The 26772-nt window shown below is 56.3% G+C and overlaps 1 protein-coding gene across 2 annotated transcripts in view; it reads left to right on the plus strand.

Annotated features, from left to right (window-relative positions):
• The first annotated feature begins 15831 nt into the window (after positions 1-15831).
• Positions 15832-26772, plus strand: part of PIK3R5 (phosphoinositide-3-kinase regulatory subunit 5) — a 59069-nt gene continuing 48128 nt past the window's right edge. For both annotated transcript variants that reach the window (XM_085078003.1, XM_085078007.1), the window contains exon 1: positions 15832-15953. The gene's annotated coding sequence lies outside the window, so the exon portion shown is untranslated. The remainder of the gene's footprint in view (positions 15954-26772) is intronic.

A 26772-nucleotide genomic window follows, 5' to 3' on the forward strand; every position in this document is an offset into this window, starting at 1 on the left:
GAAACAGCCCCTCCGTCCCGGTCCCGGAGCCCTCCAGACTCCTTCGCCGGGGGAAGAGCGGGCTGTGTGTATGGGGATGCGGCCGGCCCGGGACTGGGGGAGTGCCGTCTCGCTGGTCCTACCCGAGCCACCCAGGGACTCAGCCGCCGCCCGGCACACCCGGGACACACACGGACAGTCCCGGGATACCCCAGCCCCGGAGAAAGTTTTATCTCCGCTGCTGAACTGCAGCCCTGTTTGCAGAATTGGGATGAGGGGTGTGTGCTCCCGTCCAGCTCTGGGAGGGTATTACCTCAAGGAGGGAGAACAATTTAGACTAAACTGTCCCGGGCCGTGGGGACCAGGCCGGGAGAGAGGCTGCGGGAGGCCGCGGGACATCGCTGCCCGGTGCGGGCTCTCCCCAGCGCGGGCCCAGCAGCGGCCGTGAGGACAACGGGAATGGAAATCCCCAGCCGGGAGCCTCAAGTTCGGGCCCACAGACCCCTCCAGGTGCCCGCTATGAGCATCTTCACTCGTTTCTGATCAGTCGTTTCTGATTCCCCGTTTCACTGGCCTGGCGCTTTTCCTTCGGCCACTCGTGTCCGGGACCAGCTCTCACCGCGGGTTTCCTGTCCTCCCGTGCCGGGCCGTGCCGGGCCGCGGAGGGACAAGGGGACAGCTACTGTGCCCGATGGCCACACGCGAGGCCAGCTCGGGGGGCAGCAGGTGCCGCTGCGAGGACCCTCGTTTCTCCGGGAAAGATGCGGCTTTGGCTCCTGTTGCTCCCCACGCCCTTGGACCTTCTCTCCAGCCCGACCGCGGCCCCGGGAATGCCTCCGTGTGCAGGGCAGGGCTGACATTTCAGCGTTTCTTTAAAATCCGTGAGGGTTTTTCAAGGTCGCCCGTGGTTCCTCAAAGCCCCCACGGTCTTTTACCGCCTCACAGCAAAAATTGGGGTGAATCTAAGGAAACCTGGCCCCCCTCTGAACTCCCCGCAAAGCCAAGGTGCTGCCTAATCCCATTAGCAGGGTGTTAATTTAACAACCTCCCAGCGCTGCCGAGCGCGAGGCTCTGCGCTGCCCGCCGGCGTTCCCGGGGCTGCGGCTCTCGCCTCCCTCCTGCCCTTCTCGCTGGGTTTGTTCGGTGTTTCACAACCCCCGGGGTTTGTAATGGCTCTTGCGGTCATTAACGTGATTTACTGAGGCTTTCTCCTCTAATTACCTAGCCCTCGAGCTATTAAATGCAAGTAAGCAGCTCCGCGGGGACTGAGGCACAGCTCGCCGGGCCTCCGCCCGAGTCTGTCGGGTGCTTCCGGGGCAGAGACCTGAGGCTGTCCCGGGAGGATGGAATGGGGGGATGCTCGGGGCACCAAGCCGTGTCCTCCACGGATCGCCCCCCACTTCGGATTTGATTTTCCTGTCATGAAACACCAACCAGCCCCGGCCCTGTCCTGGCTCGGGCGGCGATGGATTCTTGTCGAAGTCAGCGCTGGTGAGACGCCGAAGCATCTCCGATACCTGCACCGGGGCCAGAGCACCGCTGGGACCAGCACCGGAGCGTCTCCGGTACCTGAACCGGGAACGGAGCATCTCCGGTACCTGAACCGGGAACGGGGCATCGCCGGGACCAGCACCGCAGCATCTCCGGTCCTCCGGGTCCCTGCCCGGGAGCGCGGCCGGCCCACATGCGGGCCCAGGGCTGAGCGGCGGCGGGACACGGCCGGGCCGGGCCGGGCTGCAGCGGAGCGCCTCCGTTCCCCGCCTTTGGGCCGGGAGAAGCCCCGGGGACGGAGAGCGGGGAAGGGCTTTATTTCAGCCTCACCGGGGGCAGCGGGAAAGGCGGCCCCGGCGCTCGGAGCCTGTTTTAAAAGTCAAATGGCTTCGGGTGCCGGAGCTCGTCCTCCTCCCCGGGAACAATGCGCTGCTCCTCGCCCACCTCCCCCTGCACCGCCCGGGTTTGGGGAAGGGAGGGGGAAAACCCGAGCGCCTCTTCTCCTGCTCGGCTCTCGGGGGGCCGTTCCCCGGCGGGACCGGGAGCGGCTGGAAAAGCAGAGAAGACCCGGGTTGAAATAATCAGGAGCGATTTATTCCCCTGGAGTGACAGTTCTTTTGAGCAGTTGCCGAATGGCAGTTTCTGTCTTTCTGAAAGCTTTTCTTCCAGATTCTGTTCAGATTAGGCTGCAGAGATGAATGAGGCCATTATCCAGCCCAGTAGCTATTCTGAAATGCCAAATTAATTACCAAGGGCTAAATCAAGGCGATGGGGGCTGGAGGGGAGAGGGAGGCGGCGGTTTGAGGTGTGAAAATATCTCCGCGATCTTTTAAACACGGGCACGGCGGGCGGCTCGGGGTTCTCCCCTCAAAGCCCCCAAACTTCGCTCAGCAAGCGCGGGGGCAGCGGCGGCCGGAGCCGGGCGGAGAGAGCGCGGACACGCCACGGGGTCCCTCTCCGGTGTCCCTTCCCCGGCTCCGGCACGACCCCGCCGCTGCCGCATCTCTCACCTCCGGCGGGGCCGCCGGGCACCGCGGGGCTCCGGGCGGGGCTGAACCGGGGCCACAGCCGCAGCCGAGGCCGCTTGTGCCGCTCACGGGTCCGGCGGCCCCTCTGGGCTCTCCTCGTCACCTCTCCGCTCCCCGCCACAGGGACTCTCCATCGGCTGTGCGCCACTCCCGGATCGCACTGAGGAGCAGCCGCGCTCTCCCCAAACCCGTTTGCAGGGTTTATCAGCAGCTGAGCCGCCGCGGAGCGAGCCCGGGGCATTCCCGAATTCCCTCAGCTCCGAAGGGCCGGGCGGGGATGCTAGAAGTGTTCAGCTGGTCCCTTCTTTGCGATGAGATAGGGAAGCGGGAGGGCGAGGATTGTGCAGGGATGCTGATCCATAACTCGGTTCGCATTGCCTGGCTTGGAAGGTAATAGAAACGCCGCGGAGTAAAGGGAGAAAGGCCAGTCCCAAGGGAATTAGGGAAGAAGGCACCGCTGGCTCTTCCCGGACTGATGTCTCTCTGCCAGCACAGATCACGACATTTGCACATGACATTTAATCCTCCACCCTAAAGCTCTTTGGCTCCCGGCAGGCAGTTATTGTTATTATTGTCGCTCTAATATTTACGCTTTGCTCCCAAACAAGTGTAATTTCCCCGATCGCTTTGTAGCTCCTTGGCCCCTAATCCAGTCTTCAGTTCTCGGGAGAACACACCTCTGGCTGCTTTAATTCACGGGGGAAAAAAAAGAACGAATTTTATGTAAAAAGTAAACATTTAGGGGATGGCAGGTCAAGCCTGACTATCAGTTTGGGATGGGGAGAGCTGGGCATGCGGCTGATACTGAATCTTCCGCAAATGCCCAAGACCAGTGAGGGACATCTCGCCTCACCCCGGGCAGCAGCGAGTGCAGAGCCAGGCAAGACTTTTCCTCGCGCTAGACAGTCCTTGCAAACGAGGAATAAGCAACGAAGAGATTTCCCAGGGGCTGAGAAGTGGGCTGGAGAAGGAATCAAGCCTTTAATGTAAATTGGCCGTGGCTGGCAGAGACCACTGAACACTGGGCTATTCAGCATCTCTGTGAACCTCTAATGATCAACTCGGTTTTCAATTAAACACCCACAATTGCCACCAAGTGAGATAAGCCTCCGGAATACTATATTTTCTCTTGCAAAATGTTTTCTTTAGGGCAGGCAGGCTGGGAAGCTGAGTGAGTAATATTTGATTTATTTTCAGCAGAGCAGTGGGACACCCAGCAGCCAGGAGAGCTCCCGGCTGGCCCAAACAGGAGCCGGAAAGGCTCAAGCACTCCTGGAGACTCACAGGTGGATTCAGCCGCTGCAGCTCTGTGGGTCCCAGATACTCGCAGGAAAACAGGAGCACTCTTTGATGGTAAAATTGTTAAATCCTTTGATTTATTTGTGTGCTTCCCTACAGAAACGATGGCTTCGTTTGGATGGGTGCGGATGGAGCACAAGAAGAATAAGGCAGCTTAGGCTGGGAAATGCTGCCATGTGCTGCACACACTGCCGAGGGCTCACCCAAGGGAAAGGGAGTGTTGTGTGGCACAGTCCCGGAACATGCCCAGACCCTCCAGACCTCAACTCCTCCTGCACCCCAAAGAAAGCTGCCCTACATTTTCAACCTGTTTCCAAGTCAAAATTACTGTTCGAGCAACACATTGCAGGGATGGGACAAGAGGGACATGGTGATCTCACAACAATATTCTGAGCTCCAGAGGAAAAATATACCTGGACTGGGAGCTCGGTCCACTGAGAACACCCCAGTGCAGCTGGAGAAATGTCCCTGAATGAATTGATGGAGGCCTGGGAGGACCCCCTGCACTGACGGAGGGAATACTCCTGCGTGTTTCTGTAACCCCAGTTTCATGGATCTGGAGGACTCGGCCGCCAGGCTGAGGTGTGGGAGATGCGGGGTGAAGGAAAGAGGGTTCGGTTTGGAGGAGGCAGATTCCTGTAGAAGCTTTGCTGGGGATCTGTGTGCAGAGGGGGGGATGGGGGACATCCTGTTCATTCAGTAAAATGTTTAATTCGGAGAGACTTCACTGAGGCTTTGCTGCCACTCTGCAGGTCTTATTTTTAGGTGATCAAAGCACCCACCTGGACCTCAGGGGATCTGAAGCAAGTCCATCCATTGCAAAGGACTTCCTACTCCACTGTTTTTAGGACTATTCCCTTCATATCAAGTATTTGTGGGTCTGACTGACAGAGGGACGCCAGAGCAATTCACAAATCCTCACCTCCCCAAGGCCCCTGGGCCTGAAAGACCCATCCAGCTCCCACACCCTACCTGAATGTTTTTGGGGGCTCAGAGTGAGCATCACTGCCCCAAAGCGCCCATCTTTGACCCCACACCGCATTTTGCACAGGAGTTTGGTCCACTCCGGCTGCCCCTTCACTCCCCGTAAAAGGAGGATTTTGGGCTTGCTGACTTTCCCATCTGTGCTGGCTGGGGACAGTCCCGGCACGGAGGACTCAAACGTCTTCCCAGCAGCTGGGATCTGACTGTCCCTTGAGCAGAGGGATGTCACCAGCACCACGGAGGAGCCTGGCACAGCTCCCCCCTTTTACGGGTGATGGGCAGCAAACGGAGCACAAGGAAGACACTCGGGTTGGGCTCCTCAGGTGCAATCTGACCTCTGCAGCCATCCATCGTCCTCAATATCTCTTTCTTTTTATTATTCCTGTTTTTTCTCACAAGTGCTGTGGCTCTGCAGGGAGCAAAGGAAAGTTTCTTTGTTTCCTGCAGAGAAGAAGCAAAGCTGAGCCATGAGCTGAGCAGGATTTCCCTGCCTGGCACTGCCTGACAGCAGCTCGGAGGAGTCCTGGGCACTGTGAGTTGCTCCTCTGGGAGGAAACCAGCCTAGTTTTCAAATCCAGCCTGGATTTGGAATCACCCAGCCCTGAGCCCTGCTGGGGGAGGATAACAGCAAAAAAAACCTTTATCCTTTTGATTTGAGCCCAGTCTTATTCAGAGAAAATATCTTTTTCACTGCCTTAAGTTGCTTTAGCGAAATCTGAGCAGCAATTCCAACGCAAGAGTTCTGGCGCTGAGGAAATGCAGATGGAGAGGGCCAAACTTGTCCAGAGCAAAGCGAGATCAGGCAGGACAGGGAAGCCCAGCTGTGCCAAGGGCAGGGACAGTGCAGTGAGCAGTGCTCCACGGTCCTTTAAATAGCGAGTATTCCTTCAAAATAATTCATTTGAGGAGAGACAGTTCCTTACCTGCATTAGGGAATTGTTTGCTGGCAACAGTGAACACTCGCAATATCAGTCCAGTGTGGCTCTGGCATAAGAAACTGTCCCATATAGAAATTTTCTGCCTCGACAGAGACCATTTAGGAGAACCCAAGATCACAGTTTTATACGGGACCTGTGGAAGGTTATGGAGCTGAAACCCTGAGCTTCTTAGTGGGAATGTTCCTCCCCACTGAAGCAAAACAGTCGTGAAAAAGGAATTCGATCTCCTTAAGCCGGTGTAAGGTAAAGATGGAACTTGGTCTGGGCTTCAGGGGAGAGGGAGGGTGTGTGGGAGAGGCTGGGGCCAGGGGCAGGGCTGGGTGGATTTTAGCTACCTAAGGAGCAGGATTATCGAAACATGGATCCCCAGAGCCTCTGGATTCCCAGCTCTTAGTAACTCCCCCGGCCAGATAATTAACTCTTCTCCAGCATTGCCTCTGCAGTGACAAGTGGGCTCGTGGGACTGAGCTCCGATTGTAGCTGGGGCAGGCTCTGTTTCACCATTGCAGACGAAGGGGGTGTTTTGCTGCTTTCTTTGTTTAAAAGTAATAAAAAAAAATATATTCTGTGGTTAGCACAGGTTTTTCCCATGAGAAATTTTCTTGTGTTTTGTAAATAAAGATAAAGTTTGGATGTTGTTGGAACAGTGTCCCAGAACTTGGACAGTGCAGGCCTGGCCAATCAGGCCTGGGGGAAAGCTTCTGACTGACCAGTCTGGGTGACTTTTGAGAACTCTATATATGTGATGAAATTAAAACAATAAAGGTCATTGCTTCTTGCCACTGAGAACTGGTGCATTCATTACTCTGCTAGCTGCTCAACAGCGACAATATTCCAGCAAGCATCCTGTTCCCTGAGGGAAGAAGTGGGGGATTCGTAGGGATTGAGCCAGCAAGGCTGGGGCAGGGCAAAGAGGGGCAACAGCCCCATCCAGGCTTTGATTTGTACCTTCCTGAAGGAAAGTGTCCTCTGGATATCAGACGGGACACGGTGAGCGCTGGGGCCTTCCTGACACCCCAAAATCAAGGGAAGCTGTCCAGAGGGTGCTGGGAGTGAGCCCTGGTCCGACGCTGAGCGGAGCCCTGGCATCTGCCAGGCTGTGTTTTCCAGGACCTCACCGAGGGCGCTGCGCGGCGTTCGGGCCGCTTTTGGCAGCCATCCTAACCTAATTATAATTAAGGATGTATTAAGCGGGGATGAAGTGGCCTTCGAGTGGCTATAACCTTCTAATAGGGGACTTGGGGAGAGGCAGCAGGAGCGGCTCCGGCCGGGCACTGAGGCGTCCTGGGAGCACTGGGCCAACAATTGTATCGGAGAAGACTTCCCGTGCCTCCTCCCAGGACACAGAGCCCTCATCCCGCTCCATCCCAGGGCTGCCTTCATGCAGAGACTCTCCTACCCAGCGCAGGCCCTGCCGGGGCTGAGCTGAGCTCCGGAGCTTTCTCTCGGCGCTGCCTCCGCACCGCCAGCAGTCAGCAGCGCCATCAATCAGCGCCGTGCCCATGCCAGGGCAGGGGGCACGGATGGATCCGAGCCCTGCACTGCACTCCCTGCGCATCATCCCGGCGTGCTGGGGGGTCCGTAGCATCCCAAACCCAGCCCCCCGTCCCACTGCCGCCGGCGGGCACCGCCCCGGCCCTGTCCCTGTCCCTGTCCCTGTCCCGGCGGCTCCTGGCGAGGCTGGAGCAGCTGGGGAGAGCTTGTTTGCCCAGCCGAATTCCTCGCTGTCGACTGCTGCTCAGCGGCACCGTCGCCCGCCTGGAAGTCGATCCCGCCGCGCACGCCCTGGCGTGCCCGAGCCTCGGGAATGCCAGAGCAGAGCGCATGGGAAGCACGGAGGGGAGGGGATTGAGAGGAGGCAAAGGCAAACTCTGGGCCAGCCTCGGTTTCCCCAGAAATCGAGCAGAGAATGCTGCTCACCGCCCTGATAAAGCTCTTTGCTGTCCGCGGTAGGAAAGGCTGCTCCGATCTTCAGCCGGGGGTGGCTGCAGGTCAGCCCTGCTCCCCATGCCTCAGGAACGACGGGGAGCAGAAGGTAAAACCCCTTTTTCTGTCCCTTCCCTCCATGGCTCCAGTAACCTCCGGCTGTTTTTCAGTGCTCATCTTGTGCTAGAGAAAAGCAAATCCATTCTCCCAGCACAGCGCCTGCTTTGGGTTCTGCTGGATCCTTTTCTCCAGGATCCTGCCTGTCCCGGGCATCCCGATGGATGCACACAGACACTGTCGGAATTCCAGCTGCAAACACCTCACATCCACCAAACGCTGCTCTAGGACCTCTCTTCTAGTATCAATGCCCCCTCACACAGGTGCCCTGGCCTTTGGTGGCATCGTTAAGTGTGTGGTGACACATGCAGTGAAATGTCACTGCTGGGAGGGTTAATGTGGGGTGTGAGCTGTTCCCGGGGCAACTCAAATGCACAGACAATTCTGCACTGCCTGAGACCTCGAGATACCTGTAATGCATCTGCCCTGCTGGCCTCTGATAAACCAGAGCGTGGGGATTATAATCATCTGGTTTAAACACACAAATTTGCAGATTTAAGCCTGGACCCACTGATGGCACCTCAGGGGCTTTGCTGAGCGTGGAGTGGCTTCACTATAAATGTGAATTAATTCAGGGTGCAACTGGCCACAGGGAATGGTGCAAACTGGGTCGAGGTTTAAGGATTTATGGGCAGCTGAGTGCCTGTGGGTGCCTCCTGCCTGGAGGAGTCCTGGATTTGCTGTGGTCCCCACTCAGAACCACCTGTGCCCACCTGCGCACCTCCCCTTGTCCTGCACACCCTGCTATCCCCAAAGAAGGATTGGGGATGGGCTGCTCCAGAGCCAGCATCCTGGGCTCTTAAAAAAGCTCCCAAAATCTTTGTGTTCCCTTGGTGGATGTGAGGCATTCTGGCAGCCCAAGAGGGCCTGTGAAGCCTTTTCCCACCAGGGCTTGGGAATGCACTGTGCTCACAGCTGCTTGCTCCAGGCAGGGAGGTCTCCCTGCAGGCAGCTCCCCAGTTTGGTGACTGCTTTGCTGAACCCAGACTGGCTGGGGCAGCTCTCAGGCATCCTCCACTGCCAGTTTCCCGGTGGGCACATCCATCCTTTGCCAGCCTGGCACCTCAAATCACCGTACACAGGGATGTGGCTGCCTGCTCCATCCCCTTTCCCTGCCCGTTGCTCCTTCTCTGGGAGTTATTCCAGCCTGGGCTATGCAGGTAAGCAGGCTGGTGTGGATCTCCAAAAGTGCTGTTACGGCCAGAGCTTGCTTTCCCAAAACTCACAGTATCCTTTCAGCTGCATCCCTCTGGAAAAGCCCTTGAAATCCACTCTCAAAATCAAATCACTGAAGTCAGTGTGAGTCCAGCAGAGGCTCCTGTGCTGGAGTGGGAGGTGAGTTCTGGCATGGGAAGGGTTCAGTGCCCCTGGGAGGTTTCTCCTGGGGATTGTGCATGCAGAGGGCCTGTGCTGGGGGTTGTTCAGGGGATGGGCACTGACAGTTCCCTGTCTCCTGCATATTCCCAGCAGCTGCCAGGTCAGGTCCTCCCCTGGCCTTTGCTGGAACCATCTCTGGCTGATGGTGCCATCAGAACTTTGTCCTTTTGGACAAAGTGGGATGGCCCCAAACCCTCCCCTCGAAGGCAGCAGTGACCTCAATCTGCTGCTGCCTCGATGTCTCCTTTCACAAGTGTCCCCCAGCTCTGCAGCCAATTCATGTCTGAGAGCACCCAGAGCCATCCCTGGAGAGCACAGAACTGCCCTGACCACCCAGCCTGGCTCTGTCCTGCTTCCAGCCTCTTTTCCTTGGGTTGGGTGACATCTCTGTCCCATTTTTCCCGTTTACCAGAGGCTGAGATGAGCTCTGTCCACAAATCCCATTTTTCCCCTCCTGGCTGATCCAAGCACATCATTCAGATGACTGTGGAGGACATGGAGTTTGTCACCTGGATAAGGTTCAGAGCAAACATCCCTCTCCAAGTTCAGCTTATCCCAAAGTACATCTGCATTGGGTTCGCACAGGGTGATTATTTTTTATTTAAAACAGGCAGGGGAAAAAGGAAATTCACGGAAAGAAACGATCCATGGAAGTTCACCCTGAGGCCCTGCTGCCATCTGCTGGGGTCCCAGCGCCGAGTCCTCTGCTCCAGCCGGGGATGACGATGGGGATGACGATGGGGATGGGGATGGGGATGGGGATGGGATGGGTCGTGTCCGGGTGAAACGACCCCTCCAGGGGGCTGGAAGAGGAGGGGATCCCCCGTCCTTGTTTTTCTGGATCTAGCCCTCTCCTGCTGCAGCCTCCTTTGAGAGCAAAACCTCTGGAGAGGTCAAAGAGCCCTAACTATCCCAGCTGAACAGCTTGGTTGTCCCTTGCTGCTCTGAGCTGTTCCTTGCTCCTCTGGGCTGTCCCTTGCAGAAGTATTTTCCCCCTGGATTTGGGAAGGCAGAGCCCAGCTCCTGGGAGGTGCAGGAATCTGAGATTTCTACTCAGATTTTCAAATTTACACCTGATGTACACATTGTCCATCATAAAATGTGCATCCAAAAGTGGAGAGGCAGTGGCAATGACAGGGATGGGACATGGCTGGGTGATGCTTCCTCGTGGCTCCCTGGGTGACAGGGCTGGGAGCTGGGGAAAGAGCACAAGCTGCAGCTGCTCTGGGTTTACAGCAGCCTGGGAATGCTGCCACCTCCATCCCTGGATGTGTGGCTGCCCAGGGCTGTGTCCAGCTGTCCCCAGGTTAGCAGGTAGCACTGTCCCCAGGCCAGCAGAGGGCCAGTGTGCAGCCAGCTCCCGGGATTTCCCAGATTTATTCAGTCTCAGCAGGACCCGGGGAAGTCCTGGTTATGGACACGTCTGTAACCAGCAGTGCCCAGAGCAAGCTCCAGAATCCAGGTGCTAAAATCTGTGGTCGTTTGGGAAGTGGAAGGTGCTGCTGGCTCTGGAGGCTCAGGGGTGGCTGGGACAGAGGACTGAGGGTCACCACGGTCACAGATACCCCGCGACCCACCGAATTTCTACAGCCGCACACCGTCCCTCCTCCGGGCTGAGCCGGGAAGGCTGCCAGAGGCAGGGCTCTCCCTGGGAAGTGTTTTCCAGGGGTTCTTTGGCCAGCTGGGTGCACAGGGGCGGCTGAGCTGCGCCCCCGAAGGATGCTGAACTCGCTCCATCAGTGCAGTTCCCCGGCAGGACGCGGGGTGGAAACCTCAGCCCACGGCAAAGGCGCTCCCGGCCCGGCTCTGCCCAGGGCTCTGCTCCTTCCCGCGCCGCCTGCGCTCCTCCAGCTCCCGGAGGGCGACCCGGACAGGAATCCCCTGCTGTCGGAACAGGGAGCTCTGAAAGTGAGGGAAGGGTGTTCCAGCTTGGGCTGACTCCCACCCGGAGCCGGGGCTGAGCCAAGAGCCGGGAATGCCGGCAGCGCCGGGGTTGTGCTCACCGAGGCACCGAGCCCGAGGCAGGGCTTTGGGCACAAAGATCACTGCAAGGTCACCACGGAGTTTGAGAAGGGCTCTCCTTCACAAGGCACCCGCAATAAGAGAGGTCATTGGACCAATTAGAGCCCGGGAGGTTGGGACCAGCACTGGGAAAGGCTTTCCAGCAGTAAGGACAGAGCTGGGCTGGCATTGCTGGGGATGCTGGAGATCCCTGACCCGTGGTGGGCTTGGGAACAGGGCAGACAAGCGTCTGTGAGGGACAAGTGTCTGTAAGAGCTCTGCCCTGGTGCAGGCGATGGTCCTCTGGGTCCAGCTGGCTCCCCTCATTTTCCAGCCCAGCCCTGATTTCTGCACCTCTTTCTTGTTACTCCCAGTTTCTCCTGTAGGAAAAGAGCTCCCCATCCTCTTCCACAGCTCTGCCTCACCCACTGGGTCCTCAGGAGGCCACCAGACACAGACAGCTTGGAATCCCAATCCCAGAGTGACATGGCCATGAAGGCAGGACGGGATCTTGGCTCCTTCTCCTACAATTCCCACCCAAATTGTTAATGTTACAGGGGGAATAGCTTTGGTTTTGCTGCAGCAAAGTTTTACTCAGACTTTTGCTCAGCTTCCTTCTCCCTGTGACGAGTGGTGGATGCTTCCAGCAAGCTCCCATTTGGCTTGGAGCATGGACAGATCAGAGACTGAAACAGGAATGGTCCCGAGGGTGCAGGATGGATTAGCCACAGCAGGACCTGCTGCAGGGCAGAGGGAAACTGAGGCACAGGGTGCTGAGGGACCTGCTTGTGTCCCCAGGGTGGCAGTGTCAGTGTGGGCAGCTGAACCATGAGATCCCAAACCAGAACCAGACTCTCTCTGGAAAAGAAGCACCTGAGAGAGGAGGTGTAAGAAATCCAGAAGTTAAGGAGGGTTTGCTCCAGACACCCCAAGCCCTTGCATGGGAGGACAGAAAAATGCAGATCAGACTCATCTGCCAAAAGAGTGACAGCTCTGGAGCCCTCCCAGAACTGGCCAGCAAACCTTGGACACTTCAACAGATTGGGTCATGTAAAGTTATGTTGTTACCTCCTCTGTGTGAGGTGGAAGGACAACATCCGGGATCAGGTCTGCCCACACCGAGGACTCTGGCCCAGTTTCATTTCTCAAGGGCTGTGGAAGAGTCTGTCAGGATCCTCTGAGTTTGCACTGAGAAATGAAAAACACAAGTTGTGGGGAAAACCAGAGAGAAAAAGGTTCCCTTTTCAGCGACCCTGCTTCCTCTTCCCTCTGAGGGACAGGCAGTGGGGAGAGGCTGCAGAGCTGCTCTGCTGAGGCTGGGATTCTTTGTTATTGAGGGAACACAGGCAGAGAGAAGCAATGGGCTCACCCGGAGCCTGGGCAGCCCCAGCAGCACACAGCAGCCTCGGGTCTGTGTAAAGACAGGGTCAGCCACCCCAAATCTGATGGAAACCCTCAGTCTGGACATCAGTGGCAGCACCCTGTGGAGATGTGCTGGCTGCAGCCTGCAGTGTTTGGCCTGAGTGTAGAGCTGGTGACTTTGTGGCATTTTGTCTTTTGGGGGGAGAGTTGATTGATTCCCAGAGCATGGTATGATCTGAGTTGTTTCAGGGAGTGTGTCTGGGTGTGGAGCAGACAGGAATGGGAACGAGACCATGATGAACTGAAAGGTAGGGTGAACTTCAGTGTCCAAGGCCAGGTTGGATGGGACTTGGAGTAACCTAGTCAGTTAAAGGTGTCCCTTCCCTGGCAGGGGGTTGGGACAAGATGATCTTTAAGGTCCCTTCCAACCCAACCCATTCTGTGACTCCACAAATCTATAATTCTACGAACTTCTGAGCTTCTCTGTGAGTCCAGGTTAAGTCCCATTTTCCAGCAGTCACCTAAGAGGTGCCTTTGTGCTGGTCTGCACAAAAAGGAGCCAGAGTAGAAGCCAGGGAAGGAAGATTTAGGTTTGTGAGTTCACATTCCTGGCAATGCAGAAGGACTCGATTGCAGCACAGTGATGCTGTCACAGGACACATTCACAGCCCGCTGGCCCTCCTGGTCACCCCTTTGCATATATGGGAAACCTGAGTTGCTTAGGAATGTTCCCTACTGAAATCCCTTTCCATCACCACAGGGTCTTGTGCACAGTTTGCTCTTCTCCCAGCCGAGGATGTCCATGAGTTGCTTTGGAGTTGCTTGTGGAAAAATGACTTTTGTATTGAATTCCTTGCTCTCTATCCCTGTATTGGCTGTTGAGCATCTCTGGAGCAGAGGCAGTGGCCCTTGGGCACCTGGAAGTAGGGATGAGGCCAGATTGCTGCCCTCTGAATTTGCACTGATGTGTGTGTTTCTGTTGAGTTGGCTGGAACTCACACTTTGATATTCAGGTGTTTCTACCTTGTCCCATCAGCTGTGAGGGACGAAGCAGCTCAGGTGAGCAGGAAGGCAGAGCGCTGCTGCCAGCCCAGCCTCCCTGGGCAGAGCTGCCCACTCAGAGCCGGCTGCTGCTGCGTTTTCCCTGGCACAGGGAGCTGCCCCCAGGCCAGTGTTTCTCATCCTGTGCCCTGGGGCATTTACAGAGAACCCAAAGGTCTAAATGAGCATCATCAGAGCACAGCCTCAGCTTCCTCCTCTTGCCTCAGGCTGGTCGGCAGCTCCAGGAGCAGGAGTGGAGCTGGGCTGTGCCGGAGCTGCCGGTGCTCCATGCTGTGCTCCAGGTGCAGCTCCCTCAGTTCCAGCATCGCTGTTGGTGTCACCACAGCCACGCTCGATGGAACCACTCCTCGTGGGTGGAAGTTGCTGAAGGTGCCATTCTCGCTCTCTGTGTGACCCCTAAAAGCCAGCTGGGATCACTTCCCGCCACCTGCTGTCACCCTGGAGCATGGCACCGTCATCACCAGGATCTCCTGAACTCAGAACGGCTGAGCAACAACAGCTCCCTGCTCCCAGGAGCTCCCAGGAACACGCTGGTGTTGATATCCCTTGGAGGTGCCTCTGCTCCAGAGCCCTTTCCTCGAGGTGGCTGTATCAGCCTGGAGGCCCCACACTGCTGTTTGTCACTGCTGCAGCCCTGTCACGGCCCCTCCCTGCCCTCCTCCGCTTCCTTCCGCCACCACGAGCCCCCCCAGCCCATGTTTGGTAACTTCCTCAGCTGCTCCGGGCCCCCAGGAGCAAAACCAGCATCTCCCAAGTGCCTCAGGTGGGGAGGGAATGGGACAGGAGGGGACACACTGCAGCCCCGGCACCCAGAGGAGTTTGGCCCCTGCAGCTTTGGCCCTTCAGACACCTCCCAGTTCCTCCAGTTCAGAGATCTGCCTGAAAAGCTGGGTCTGAAATGAGGAGGTGGGAATGGGGCAGAAGGGGTGGGAAAGATCAGATTGGCATCCCAGGTTGGCATCCAGTGAAGAGCTGGAGCTAAGAGGGGCTGGGACACAAAGCTCCGCCTGAGCACTCGGCTCTTTCCCAGGACAGTGCCTTGGGGCAGGTGGCACCATGACATCGACACCAGACCTTCCCTGCCTGGCTATTTTTGCTGCCTCAGGATTTCTTTGGAACTGCTGGTGGCCGCTCAGCTGGTGAAGGCTGAGCCCATGTCCCTCTGCTGGGGTTTCACCTGGCACAGGTGACGCAGAGCCCGCGGCTCTCGTCCCACGCGCTCTGCACAGCGGAAGGTTGTGTCAATGGGTCACCAATGAAAGGGGATTTCAGCTCTGACTGCCTTTGCATTTTTTTAAAATTCACTGGAATTTCACTGTGAAACCCACAGCTATTTTGGCCCCCGAGCAGGTTTCAAGTCTCGGAGCAGCAGCGGCAGCGGTCACTCTCTTCTGACAACCGAAATCCGCAGAGAAACCTGCCCGGGTTCCAGCCCCGCCACAGCACCGGCCGGGAGGGATCTGGCCACAAGCCCCGTGTGCAGGTGGGCCAGGGGACAGATGTGGGGTCAGGAATAGAGGTGGGACGGGCCTTTGCTCAGAAGCAGCCCTGAAGGCAACAGGAAAAGGCCATTCCCAAGTGCCACCACAGCAGACACCAGCAGCACATCCCCAGCCTGGTGTCACCGACCTGGGCTTGGCACTGGCAGGGCACAAGAGGGGCTGAGGGTTTGCCCAGCAAAGGTGAGGTAAAGGGCAGTGCAGGGAGGGAAGGAAAATAAGCTCACATCATACACAGGATGGAGGAACGGAAGGAGGGAGGGAGGAATGGAGAGGAGGATGGATGGCTGGCTGGCTAGCTGGCTGGATGGAGTGGCAGGTGAAGGGTTGGAAATAAGCACGGATGGATGGAAAGAAGGAGAGATGGATGGATGGACGGATGAATGGATGGACGGATGGATGGATGGACGGATGGATGGACAGACGGACGAATGAAGAGTAGGATGGTGGGATGGATGCATGGATGGATGAGGGGCAGAATGGCAGGAGGAAGGGATAGATGGAGGGGTGTACGAATGGAAGAGTGAAGGGTGGAAGGGAAAGTGGGTGGGGGACAAACGGGTGTCACGCTGGATGGATCCATGGATGGATGGAAGAGGGGATGACGGGCTGGATGAACGGCAGCGTGGTGGCAGGGAGGGAGGGAGAGAGGGAGGGAGGGCTGCATGAGGGCCGGAGGGCTGGGTGGGCGGAGGAAGCGGTGGGCGGGGGGCAGGTGCAGGGGCACGGCCGGGCCGGGGCGGGGCTGGCGGCGGCTCCTCCCCGCACATGTGCGCGGCCCGCCCCGCCCCGGTGCCGCCGGTGCCGTCCGGCGCGGAGAGGAGCCCGGCGAGAGCCTGGCGGGGCCAGCCGAGGATGGGCAGGGAGCCCCGGCGGCAGCCGTCCCACAGGTGGGGGAGCGGGGGGCATTTGAGCAGGGCGGGAGGACCGCGCACACGCCGAGCCCGGGGTGACCGGGGTGTCCCTGTACCCGGTGTGTCTGTGTGAGCGGGGCGGGGGGACCGCGCACACGCCGAGCCCGGTGTAAGCGGGGCGGGGGGCTCCGTACAGCCCGTGCGCGGGGAGGACGAGGGGTTTCTTGTCTTCCCGGGGTGTCCGTGTAACCCGCGGGTTTGGGGCGCTGCTGCACAGGGCACCGCCGTGCCCGGAGGGGGCTGTGTGGATTGCGGGGTCTCGTTGTAAATGCGGTTCCAGGAGGGGGACTGACAGCGGTGTAGTGCGGCCGTCGCAGGTAACTGCGGGCTTCCCCTAAACCCACCGGCGGGGTGTCGCTACCGTGGGGTGGGGGTTTCCCTCGCACCCTCGGAAGGGGCACCCCGCACCGCCTCTCCCTGGGGTGCTCTCGCAGCCCAGGCTGGCCAGGAGGAGCCGGTGTCACCCCGCGGCTGGGGCCCGGCTGCCGTGACTCATTTCGGGACTCGGTGTTTGTTTTTCTCCACGGAGCTGCTGCTCGGGGCCAGGTGTGGGGCTGTGGCCGCCTCAGGGGACCACCCTGCCGTGGTTGGGTCCCCGGGAAATCCCGGGGGCTCTCCGGTCCCCGCTTGGAGTTTTGGCAGGGCTGGTGGCAGGGTGGCAGTGACTCACCCCGGTCACTGCAGCAGCAGCAGCCCTTCCCTGAAGGGACCCAAAGGTCACAAGTCGCCTGTTGCTCCCTCAGCTGGGTCTCCGCAGCCCGAGGGGGCTGAGGTGCAGCCCCAGGGAAGGTTCTGCTTTGGCAACAGGATGTGGTTTGGGATGTGACAAGCTCAGCAGCGTGTCACCCCTCCGGCATCGGGGGCTGGACACACGCCAGCCCCGAGCTGTCCCTGCGCTGCCTCTTGCAGCAGCCCGTGCTGATTGTTCTGCCTGCCGAGGAGCACCTTCCGTCAGGTGCTTCTGTGGCCTCCCAGTGTCACCAGTGTCGCCCAGACTGTGCCTAGCCCAGCCTGGCCTCGAGCCACGCTCCCTCCTGCATCGGCCTCCCCGGGAGGATGTTGAACTGCTTCAGAGGTGTGAGCCCTGAGGGAGGAAAAGGCTCTGCTGATTCAAATCACTAACGAAAGCGGGAGAAAAGAGCTTTCAGCCCTTTGTTTTCATGTTTGTGACAATCTGGCTGCTGTCACCCAGCACCCGTTAGCTTTGCTAAGGGCTGGTTTCAGGGCTGTGCTGCTCCCGGTGCACCGAAACTGCTCAGGCAGCTGCAGGCTGGTGCTGCTCCTGCTGCTTGCCCTGATGCTGAACAGCTGCAATTTATTTCGTTTTCCCATTTAGATCAATTTTCTAAATCTCGGTTCAGTGTACACTCCAGGGATATGCAGGATGTCAATGCTTTAATTTTCCTAGGTGTCAGAAAGCTCTATTGGTTTGGTGTTTGGGCTTTTTTTTTTTTTTTTTGGTTGGTTTTGTTTTATTGTTCAAAGCAAAAACTCGGATGGAGTTGCAAAGTGTTTCCGAAACCTGGTTGCAAAGTGGTTTGGAGCCTTGGGTGTTGCTCAGATTAGAGCTTGAATTGCAGAAAGGTGAGAAGATAAGCCGTGGTGGTTGTAGTGGTTCCATCCCTCAGTCACGGTGACTTCGTGAGGCTGGAGAGCTCAGGCTGCTGGGGATGCTCCACAGGTTGCTGGTGGAAGCAGAGCCAGGGAGCTGGGATGTGAGGGTGGTCCGAGGCCAGCTGCAGCCTCGCGATGTTGTCCTGCTGAACTGAAGCGGGGAGACCCGAGAGCTCTGCCTTCCCTGCCTCGGTGTGGTCATCCCTGTCCTGCTGCAGGCAGTCCTGCAGCCTGCTCAGGGCACAGGAAAGGGGATGAGAAGTGTTGGAGAGGTTTCTACAGACAGAGAAAGTGGAGTGCTGGTGTGCATTGCTTGGGTGAGGGGCAGCCCCACATCTCTGCTGCTGTAGGATGCTGCTGCCGGCTTTTGCCTGTCCCCATGGAGATCAGGGCATCCATCTGGGGGAGAAACCAACCCCAACTGGCCCCGTGTGCCTTTTTGCTGAATATGAAAGTGAAGATGTGGATTTTGCACTAAGAAGGAAGAACTGAGTGCAGTGGGAAGTGTTGGCAGGGAGGGAGCAGTGGCTGCTCCAGCGGGATGAGCTGCTCTGGCAGGGCGAGCTGCCCGTGCTGCAGCATCCCCCAGGGCTGAGAGATGCCAAATTCAGTGCTCTGGCTCTGCTGGGGACAAGGGACACCCCAGCATGGCACGGGGACATTGCCATGCTGCAGCTCACCCTAGAGTAGTTTCAACTTCTCTATTTTGGATGCCTGCTGAGCATAGCGGGGCTGCCCAATTTTGCATTATTATTCTGCAAGGGGAAAATTGTGCCCGAGGGTGTCAGGGGAAAGTGCTCAGGTGGGTGCCCCAGGTGGTTCTGAGAAGTGAGAGGCTCCTTTTGTGTCTGAACTCCACTCCCAGCAGCGGTTTGAACTTCCAGGTGAGAGGATGGGGAGAGAGGATGACGTTTTTACGGAAGCTCTGTCCCCTCAACTCCGTGCTGCCCAGCAGGTCTTCCCTCATTGCAGCTCTGTGGTTTGCTGGTTTGGGCTGGAAATGTCACTCCTTGGAGGCAAATGTGACCTGTGGATGCAATCCAGGCTCCACAGCTTCAACTCTTCCCCTCCTCTCTCCAAGACTTCCCTCCCGCTTCCCTCAGAGGCTCGGCAGTGCAGGACTCCCCATCCTTGTCTCCTCTCCCTTGTCCGGGGGGAGGACAGCGTCCCACCCATCCAAAGCCATCACCGGGGGGCTCCAGGTGACCTCCGCCTCCACTTGGGGTTGGGTCCGGGTTGTTTGCTGATGGGGTGCGATATTCCCGAGGATCCAGGTGGACAGGACCTGTCGCCAGTGCTCCCTGCTGGCCCCGAGCCCCATCGGCGGCCTCCTGGGTGGGAGCCTGGGGAGCTGCCGCAGCTCCCGAGCGCCTTTCCCAGCGTGGAGACCAAACCCCGCCGTTCCCGTCCTTCTGATCTGTCTTTGGCTGCCAATTAGCACGACGTGAGAACTTGTCTCCCTGCTGACGCGCCCGTGTGACTCCTCAGATGCTTTAATTGCGGTGTTTTCGGCGGCCGGGTGCAATGAAATGGTAATTGTTGTGATTGTGTGCCGGGCGGGAACTGAGAGATGCAGCTCTTTGGCGAAGCCTAATTAGGAAATAGGGACACTGTTGGGAATGGCTCTGCGATGTGATTTTCCTAATGAAAGCCACTGAATAGGCAGCCTTGTAATGAAGAACAGCCTCGCAAGGGCACTGCCAATTGCTCTTCTCTAGTGTTAATTTTGTATTTCCTCCCCATTGTTTCTAATACCCCTCTTGGAAAAGCTTGAAGATAAAATGCTTTATTTCCTTGCGCCTCGTATCCTGTTTGGCAAGCGGCGATTGGAGCATGTGCATCTGGAATACATGAGAGGCCAGGCAGGAGCTCCTTCAGACTTGTTCATCTCTGATTTCAAGCTCTGCCACTGAAAAAAAAATTTAAAAAAAAAAAAAAAAAAGGAAAAAGCAACTTCATCTTGCGGCTGATCGGCTCCCTGGCGGCTGGCACAGCGGGAATGCTCGGCTGGGATGGCAGATGTGCGGCTGGAAGGGAGCTGAGTTTATGGAGTCAGGGCAGAGCGATGCTCCGGGAGCGTGGTTTGGGGGTTTGGAGGCCGAGGCTGGGCTGGTTTCGCCTCAGCTGTGAGAGCTCACCGAGAGGTTTAACCTGCAGCACCTGAGAGCTCAGCCAGGTTTGGTCTCCTGCCGGTGAAACCGAGCCCGGAGCTGTCCGGGGCAGCTGTGGCTCAGCTTTGGCTCCCACCTGTGCTTCTCCTTCCCGGAACGGGGCTGGAGGCTCCGGCTTGCCTCCCCACCTGGGCCGGGCAGGGAAAAGCTCCGCACGTGTTTTTAGCCGTGAGTGTTTCAGATGTGTGAGCCTCTCGCTGAGTTAAAAGGCGAATAGGAAAGCGCTCCCTGGCTGGGTGGGGTGCTGCCGTGGCGCTGTGTCAATTATCAGTGACAATTCCATCAATGACTCTGGGTGCCGCAGAGGCACTGCTTGTATTTATAAAGGAGATGGGGCCTTGGCTTCCCCTCAAATATTCTGTTTCGTTGCTCAAAATTCCCACAGTGTTTGGGCCGAGAGCAGCTCGGATGCTCCCAAAACGCTGCTGGTGCTTATTTCGGGGTGGGTCGAAGCAGAAGTGAGCAGAGCTGGCATGAGCAGCCCGTGTGATGGGGTGCCCGGGGATGGAGGACAGTGCAGCACCATCCTTGGTCACGCTGCTCACGGCTGCCCGACGCTGCTTTGTCTGAGCAGGAAGAGCTCAGCTCCAACCTGATCTTGTGACTGTCCTAAGCAGCTGCTGGGGGAGGGAATTGGTCATGTTTGTATCCTGTGGTGGAGGGTTTGTGTGGTCACTTGGGGCTGTTTTCACTCCTGTGTTTGCCTGTTCCAGGGCCGGGCTGTGTGGATGGGGCATTGCTGCTGTGTGCACACTTTGGGAAAGACACCGCTGTCCTGAGCCTGCAGAAGTGTTTTTCATTTCTTCCACAAAGGCCCATTCTTTGTTGTCTCAAATTAGGATGAAACGCTTCCCCTTTCAGCTGCTTCCCCCATCACTGTGTGTCTATTTAAACCCTCAGCCCAGAGGCTTCTCGGCAAACAAGCTCCCATCCTTTCAGGTGGCATTTCCCTTTTCTCATTGTTTCTGGCAGTCTGTACATGTGAAACTCCACAAATGTTTCTTCATTCTCGGTGTCTTTGTGTTGATAAAACTCATAAATGGGTGCACACAGAGTCTGCAGCTGCCTGGGGGAGTCACAGCATCTCTCAGGTGTGGAGGCTTTGCAGTGGGACTGAGGGAATTCCAGCCTGGGAGAGATCCCTGCTGCTCCTCATCCAGCTGTGGGAATCCTGCCTGTCTGAGAGAGCTTCTTGAGCCCTCCCTGGACTAATTAGCTGTGTTGCAATCAAAGCCTACAAGGTTAATGTTCCCAAAGGGCTGCTCATTAACTGGAAATTGTCCCCAGCTTGATCTGGTCTTGATGCCAGGGGGTGCAAATCCCTTAGGGAACTCCAGGGTGTGAAGGAATGGTTGCAAACCCACTTCTATGGCCCAGAGCACACACCAGAGCTGGATTTAGAAGTGGAGGATAGTGAGTGTTAAACACCATCCCACCTGCTCCAGATGGGCTCCAACCAGATCACCGTGTGATGTTTTTGGATAAAGGGAAAACTTTGACAGTCAAAAAGGCCTTTGACTGTGGGAATTGAGTTTTTCCAGTCAGTGCTATCTCAGCTCCCAGTGGCTTGGCTAGGATGAAGGATTGTCCCTTCTGGGAGAGAGCCTCTGTGCCAGGATGCTCCTGCCCATCCTGGGAGGAACTGGGGGCTGGAAGGTCCATGTGCTGCACTCCCTGCTCCTGTGATGGGTGCCTGGGGAGATCTGGGGCTTTGCTCTGCAGGTCAGGGCTGTGCCTGCCTGGCTGGAGGCTCTTCAGAGCTGGGATGGCCTTGGTGTCACTTGTGGCCATTGTGTCACCTTCAAACACAGTCCCTGAGCTGGGGAGAGAGGATGGAGAGTCATGGATAGGTCTGTGGAGCAGGAGACACCTCCTGGCTTGTCTTCCCCATGGATTCTCAGGCCGACAGGGATGTGGCTCTGCTGGCTGCCCTGGGCCAGCCCAAAGGATGGCCCAGCTCTGGGCTCTGTCCTCAGCAGGGACAGTCCAGGGGCTTGGCCCTTGCCCCCTGTGGTGGGACTGTGCCAGCTGTGGCTCCCCTGTGCCAGCACCTTCCCTTTGTGCAGCCTGGCCTCCTTCACATCTGCAGCACTGGCACATCTGGACATGTTTGGCACATCTGGGCTGCAGCAGCTGCCTCCAGCACTGAGCCTGCTGCTTCCCAGAGGTGAGTACAGGGTTTGGAAAGGTTTCATTGTTCTCCTCTCAAAAGGAAGTGTGGATGCTGCTGGAGCTGTTTGAAGTGCTCAGGGCTTGGCCACTGCTGGCTGATGCCACCTCTCCTTGGGATGTCACACTGTTTGGAGACTTCCTTTATTCCCATCAGTCTGACGGGGACGCTGTGTTTGTACCACTCAAAGTGGGGCTCACTTGAGTGGCTCACTTGAGCCTCCTGTGAGATCTGTGAATCCCAGCCCCACTTGCCCTTGGCCTGAGGGTGATGGGGACACCCAAAAGTGTCCCTGCCTTCATCTGTCCTTTGTGGTGCTGCAGCCAGCGGTGCTGGGAGTAAACTGAAGGGTTTGGGCAACCAAGCCAGGGACTGAAAAGGCTCCTGAGTTCCCAGCAGGGCCTCCACAATGGCAGGAAGCAACTTCTAAAGCTTCCTTTGGCTACACAGGGCCTTGAGGGAAAGATTTACTTGCTTGTTTATGCTGGAAGTTAATCTGTTTAGTGGGTTTGGCATTAGAGCTCACAAAAGCCCTCAGAAATGGTCACGCTGCTTGTTTGTAGGGCTTTGTCTCTCACTCACTTTGTTTCACAGCTGGAGGAGTTAAGCAGAGACAGAGCCAATTGAAATCTCACGTGTAAACTTGTTTTTCCAAATAGCCAGACGGAATTAGGATCAGCTCTCCCTCCCTTGTCATGAGGGATCTGCAGGGGAAGGCAGTGGGCCAGGGATTGGGTTCTCCTCTGGGAAGGACCCCACCTTGTTGGGGTGCAGGATGGTGATGGTCCCTGACCCTGTTCAGGCTGGGAGGTGTTTTTGCAATAGAAAAAACCCAACAAGCCCAACCCAAAGCCCAAACAACCCAGCGCCATCCCTGTGAGCTGCAGCAGAGCAGGGAGCCACATGACACTTGCAGTGGGGGAAAGGAGTCTTGGGAAGGGTTTGGAGAGGCACAGGAAGTGTTGGGTCAGTGGGACACAGAATGGGTGATGAGAAGGTTTCCTGGTGTCGCAGTATTGGTGTTTCCCTCGTGTTTGATGCTGTCCTGAATGTCACAGTGCCACCCAGGTGTGACCGTGCACAGTGAAAAGGGATTTTCCCCAGGGACCGTGGCCAAGGAAGCCCCTTGTACAGAGCAGCTGCTCTAGGAAATGTGGGACACAAGGTCTGTGCCTGGAGCAGGAGGTGCTGGTCTGAACACCTCCTTGGAGCAGCTGCAGCTGCCAGGAATTGTTGGGAGGGAGCTCAGCACCTGCCCCCTGTGGGTGAGGACCCCAATCCCAGGTGTCCCACAGGCTTTTGGGAGGCTTTCCTGCTGAGAATGCAAATAGCTGGGAGTTCATCACCTTGACCCCAGGGGAGTGGCTGTAGACCCTCACAGCAGGGATGTCCCCTCGTGTCCTGTCCCTGGGGAGTGCTGGGAGGAACATTGGCATGTCCTTCACTTCCATTTCAGCAGGAACAGCTGGGGCTGCTGCTGTATTTTGGCAAACACCTTCTTTTTCCCCTCTACAATATGCACTTGCTGAATTTTTTATTTTTTTCCCCCCAGTCTCTCTTGTGTCATACAGGAATTTCTGTGCTGAGCTTCCACCTTCCCTGAGGAGCAGCCCTGGGGTTTCCATGACATCCTGCTGGTGACACCCAGCTCCTCTCAGGCTGTGACCACACCATGGCTGTCCCCAGCCTAAATCCTCTTGGGACTTGACCTGGAGCCTGGAATTGGCTGTGATGTTGGGTGAAACTTCAACCTTTGCTGTGGTGACAATGACTGGAGGAGACTAAAATTAACTCTTGCATCATGTGGCCAGGGGTTTTCAGAATTGATGCCAGGAACAAGAGCATTTCCTCTCTGAAAACCGAGCTGTAAAACTGGGCTGCTCTTACTCACATCAGATCGGTGTCACTTCTGTTGGCCTTGGGGTTTTTGAGGAGGAAAAGAGAGTCTGTTCTTACCCTGGCTGAGTTTTGCAAACTCACAGGGCCCAGTGAGTGGGCAGGGATGGGGTTGGGGTTGGTGATGTCCTGGGTGGCTTCTCCATCCCCATTGCAGGCTGGCTGTGGAGGTGCCACTGGTTCCTGGCACTGGTGGCAGAGCTGCTGTTGCTGATGAGACCAAGAGGAGAGGAGATGGATTTGTGCTCCTGGGCAGAGGGCAAAGGCCAGGCTGCTGAAACCTGCCAGCCTTGGCCTGGTGGGTGTGAGGGTGAGCAAAGTGCTGGTGGAGGGGAGAGAAGAAGAAGCACAGGGTAGGGCTGGACTCCCTCCCAGCCATTTGTTGTTTTCAGAAAGTCACTGAGAGTGTCAGTGTGTGCTTCACAACAGTGATATCCAAAACGTTCCCAGAGCTCTGGATTTGCTCCTCTGTGCAAGGCAGGAGGCTTGGAAAGGCAGTGGGGTGCAGGCTGGAAGGGTATCTGGGGGTTCCCCCTGGCTTGGGGACAAGGACCATGGCCCACCTCTCGTTCTAAGTCTGTTGCTGCTTGTTCCATCTTCAAGGGTTTGGTACAGATCAGTCTCCTCTTCACAGCAGCCTTTCTGGGGGAAGTGTATCTCATTTCCCACCTCCAGCAGACCAGAGCACATTTTATCCCCACCCTTCAATCTGGACCTTGTCCTTCAGCATCTCTAGGAATGGGACTTCTGCAGTTTCCTTCAAAATCCATTGCAAAAAAAGAAATAACAGCAGCAGGGAGACACTTCCCTCCCTTTGCCTTTCCCTTCCCAAGGTGGAAAATTGAACAGTTCAGGAGTGTTGTGCTCCTGAGGGGCTAAAATTACTGGGATATGGAGCTGGAAATGAAGGCATCATCTTGCCAGTGGTGAGATCATCTCTGGTTGGAGCCTGCAGTGAGTCACTGGGGCTGCAGACAGACAAATGTCATTCTAGAGGAGAGAAGGTCCCACTCTGCTCCTCTCAGTGCTGGCTTGGTGGGACTAATTCAGAGATTGGTATTTCTCAGCATCAAAACTCATCATGGCTTTACGGGGCAGCAAATGGAATTTCCCTGTTATCTGCTTGGCAAGAACACACCAGATCCTGGTCTGAAAAGCAGTGAGAGTAGAAAAGCGTGTTCTGAATAAGTCAGAGGAGGTCTCAGTGTGCAGAATGGGTGCTGGGGAGGTTTGAGGGCAGTTCTGTGCTGGACGTTAGCACTGGTGTGGTTTGTTTCCCCTAAACTTTGTGCTGGGGTCTGGTGCTGGTTGTGGTCTCCCTGTTCACACTTCCATCCTCATAACAAAGAAATCTCTCATCTGCAGACAGTCCCAGAACAGCCCTCAGGTGTCTTTACTTGGGTGAGTCTGTGACACATCCCAGGCTGCTCCTGTTCCTCAGGGAAATGCACACTTGGGCTAAAATTCAGGCCTGGATAGAGAAGCAGCAAAGCTTCAAATGCCTGGTTTGAGCTCAGCTCATTCCAGATGTAAAAACAATGCAAAATGTTGTGATCCCTGCTCAGTTATTGTTGAATGTCTGATTCTAGAGGAGCACCAGGATGATCAGATGGATGGAGCACCACAGGCTAATGGAATTGGGATTGCTTAGCATGGACAGGAGAAGCTCTGGGGTGACCTAATTGTGGCCTTGCAGTGCCTGAAGGAGCTACAAGAAAGATGGAGAGAGACTCTTTACAAGGGATGGAGGGACAGGACACAGGAAATGGCTTCAGACTGCCTGAGGGCAGGGATAGATGGGACACTGGGAAGGAATCCCTGTGAGGGTGGGCAGGCCCTGGCACAGGGTGCCCAGAGAAGCTGTGGCTGCCCCTGGAAGTGCCCAAGGCCCTGGAGCTGGAGTCTCCTCAGAAATCTTGTGATGGGAAGCTCATCACCAGGATGACAACGCCATGATGGTTTCGTTCTGAAATCACTCCCATTTTGTCGTGGTTGGGTTTTGTCTGTTTTAGGGGCAGCCCCGCCTGCTTGTCTAACTTTTCTTATTAAAAAAGTCGACTCAAGAGAGGAGAGGCAGTGACAGCAGCACTGGTGAGCTTCCCCTTTCCTCTGCTTTCACTCCAAATCCTGCTTGAACACAACTGTTGAGTTTCCTGGAACTGCTCCTGCAGGAACCTTGGCAGGGTGGGTAAGGGATGAATCTCCCTCCAGGAGGGCTTGGGAGGTGCTTGGTTTTAGGCACAGGGCAGCTGATTCCTTGAATCAGTCCTTCAACAGTTGATGGGAATTTTGCTCCTGGCTGAAGAGCCAATCCAACCTTGGTGTGGAAATGAGACCTGTGCTGCCCTGTCCCACACATTCCAGGCTGTTGGTGTCCATGGATATTTGTTACCAGTCTTCATATGCTCCAAACAACTAAATAATGATTCTTTTATATTGGTGTTTTCTGCATTATCAGTGCTCTAATTTAGTTCATTGGTGAAACATCCGCACAGAATTGACCTTAGGAAAGTTTGAAGTGCACACTCCATCCTCAAAGGTGGGAATAACTCGGAGCAGAGGTTTTAAAGCTGCTCATTCCAGCCTCTGGCACTCAGATTTTACACCTGGCTTCCCAGAAGTGGAATTCTCATGAGGAATCCTGGGGCTCTTCTGCAGACAAAATCACCTATAAAAATGTTGGGTTCTACTTTTGTTTGATAAGAATTGGATTTGGTGGTGAAAGAAGTAAAAACCCAGCTAAGTCTGGCTGCAATTTCCATGTTCCCTTGATTGCATTATCTGAGCTTCTTACAGGCTTTGAAACATTTGGTTGTGCAACTGCTGGCGAAGGAAGGAAGTGGGATTATTCCTGTTTTGCATGTGGGAAGCAGCTCAGGAGAACAAGGATGGGAGTTGTCTTGCTTCAGGATGGCTTAAAAGAGGCCTAAAAATTCAATTTAGG

This window comes from Lichenostomus cassidix, chromosome 18 (assembly GCF_008360975.1).
Source record: "Lichenostomus cassidix isolate B80296 chromosome 18, HeHo_3.0, whole genome shotgun sequence".
Lineage (NCBI taxonomy): Eukaryota > Metazoa > Chordata > Aves > Passeriformes > Meliphagidae > Lichenostomus > Lichenostomus cassidix.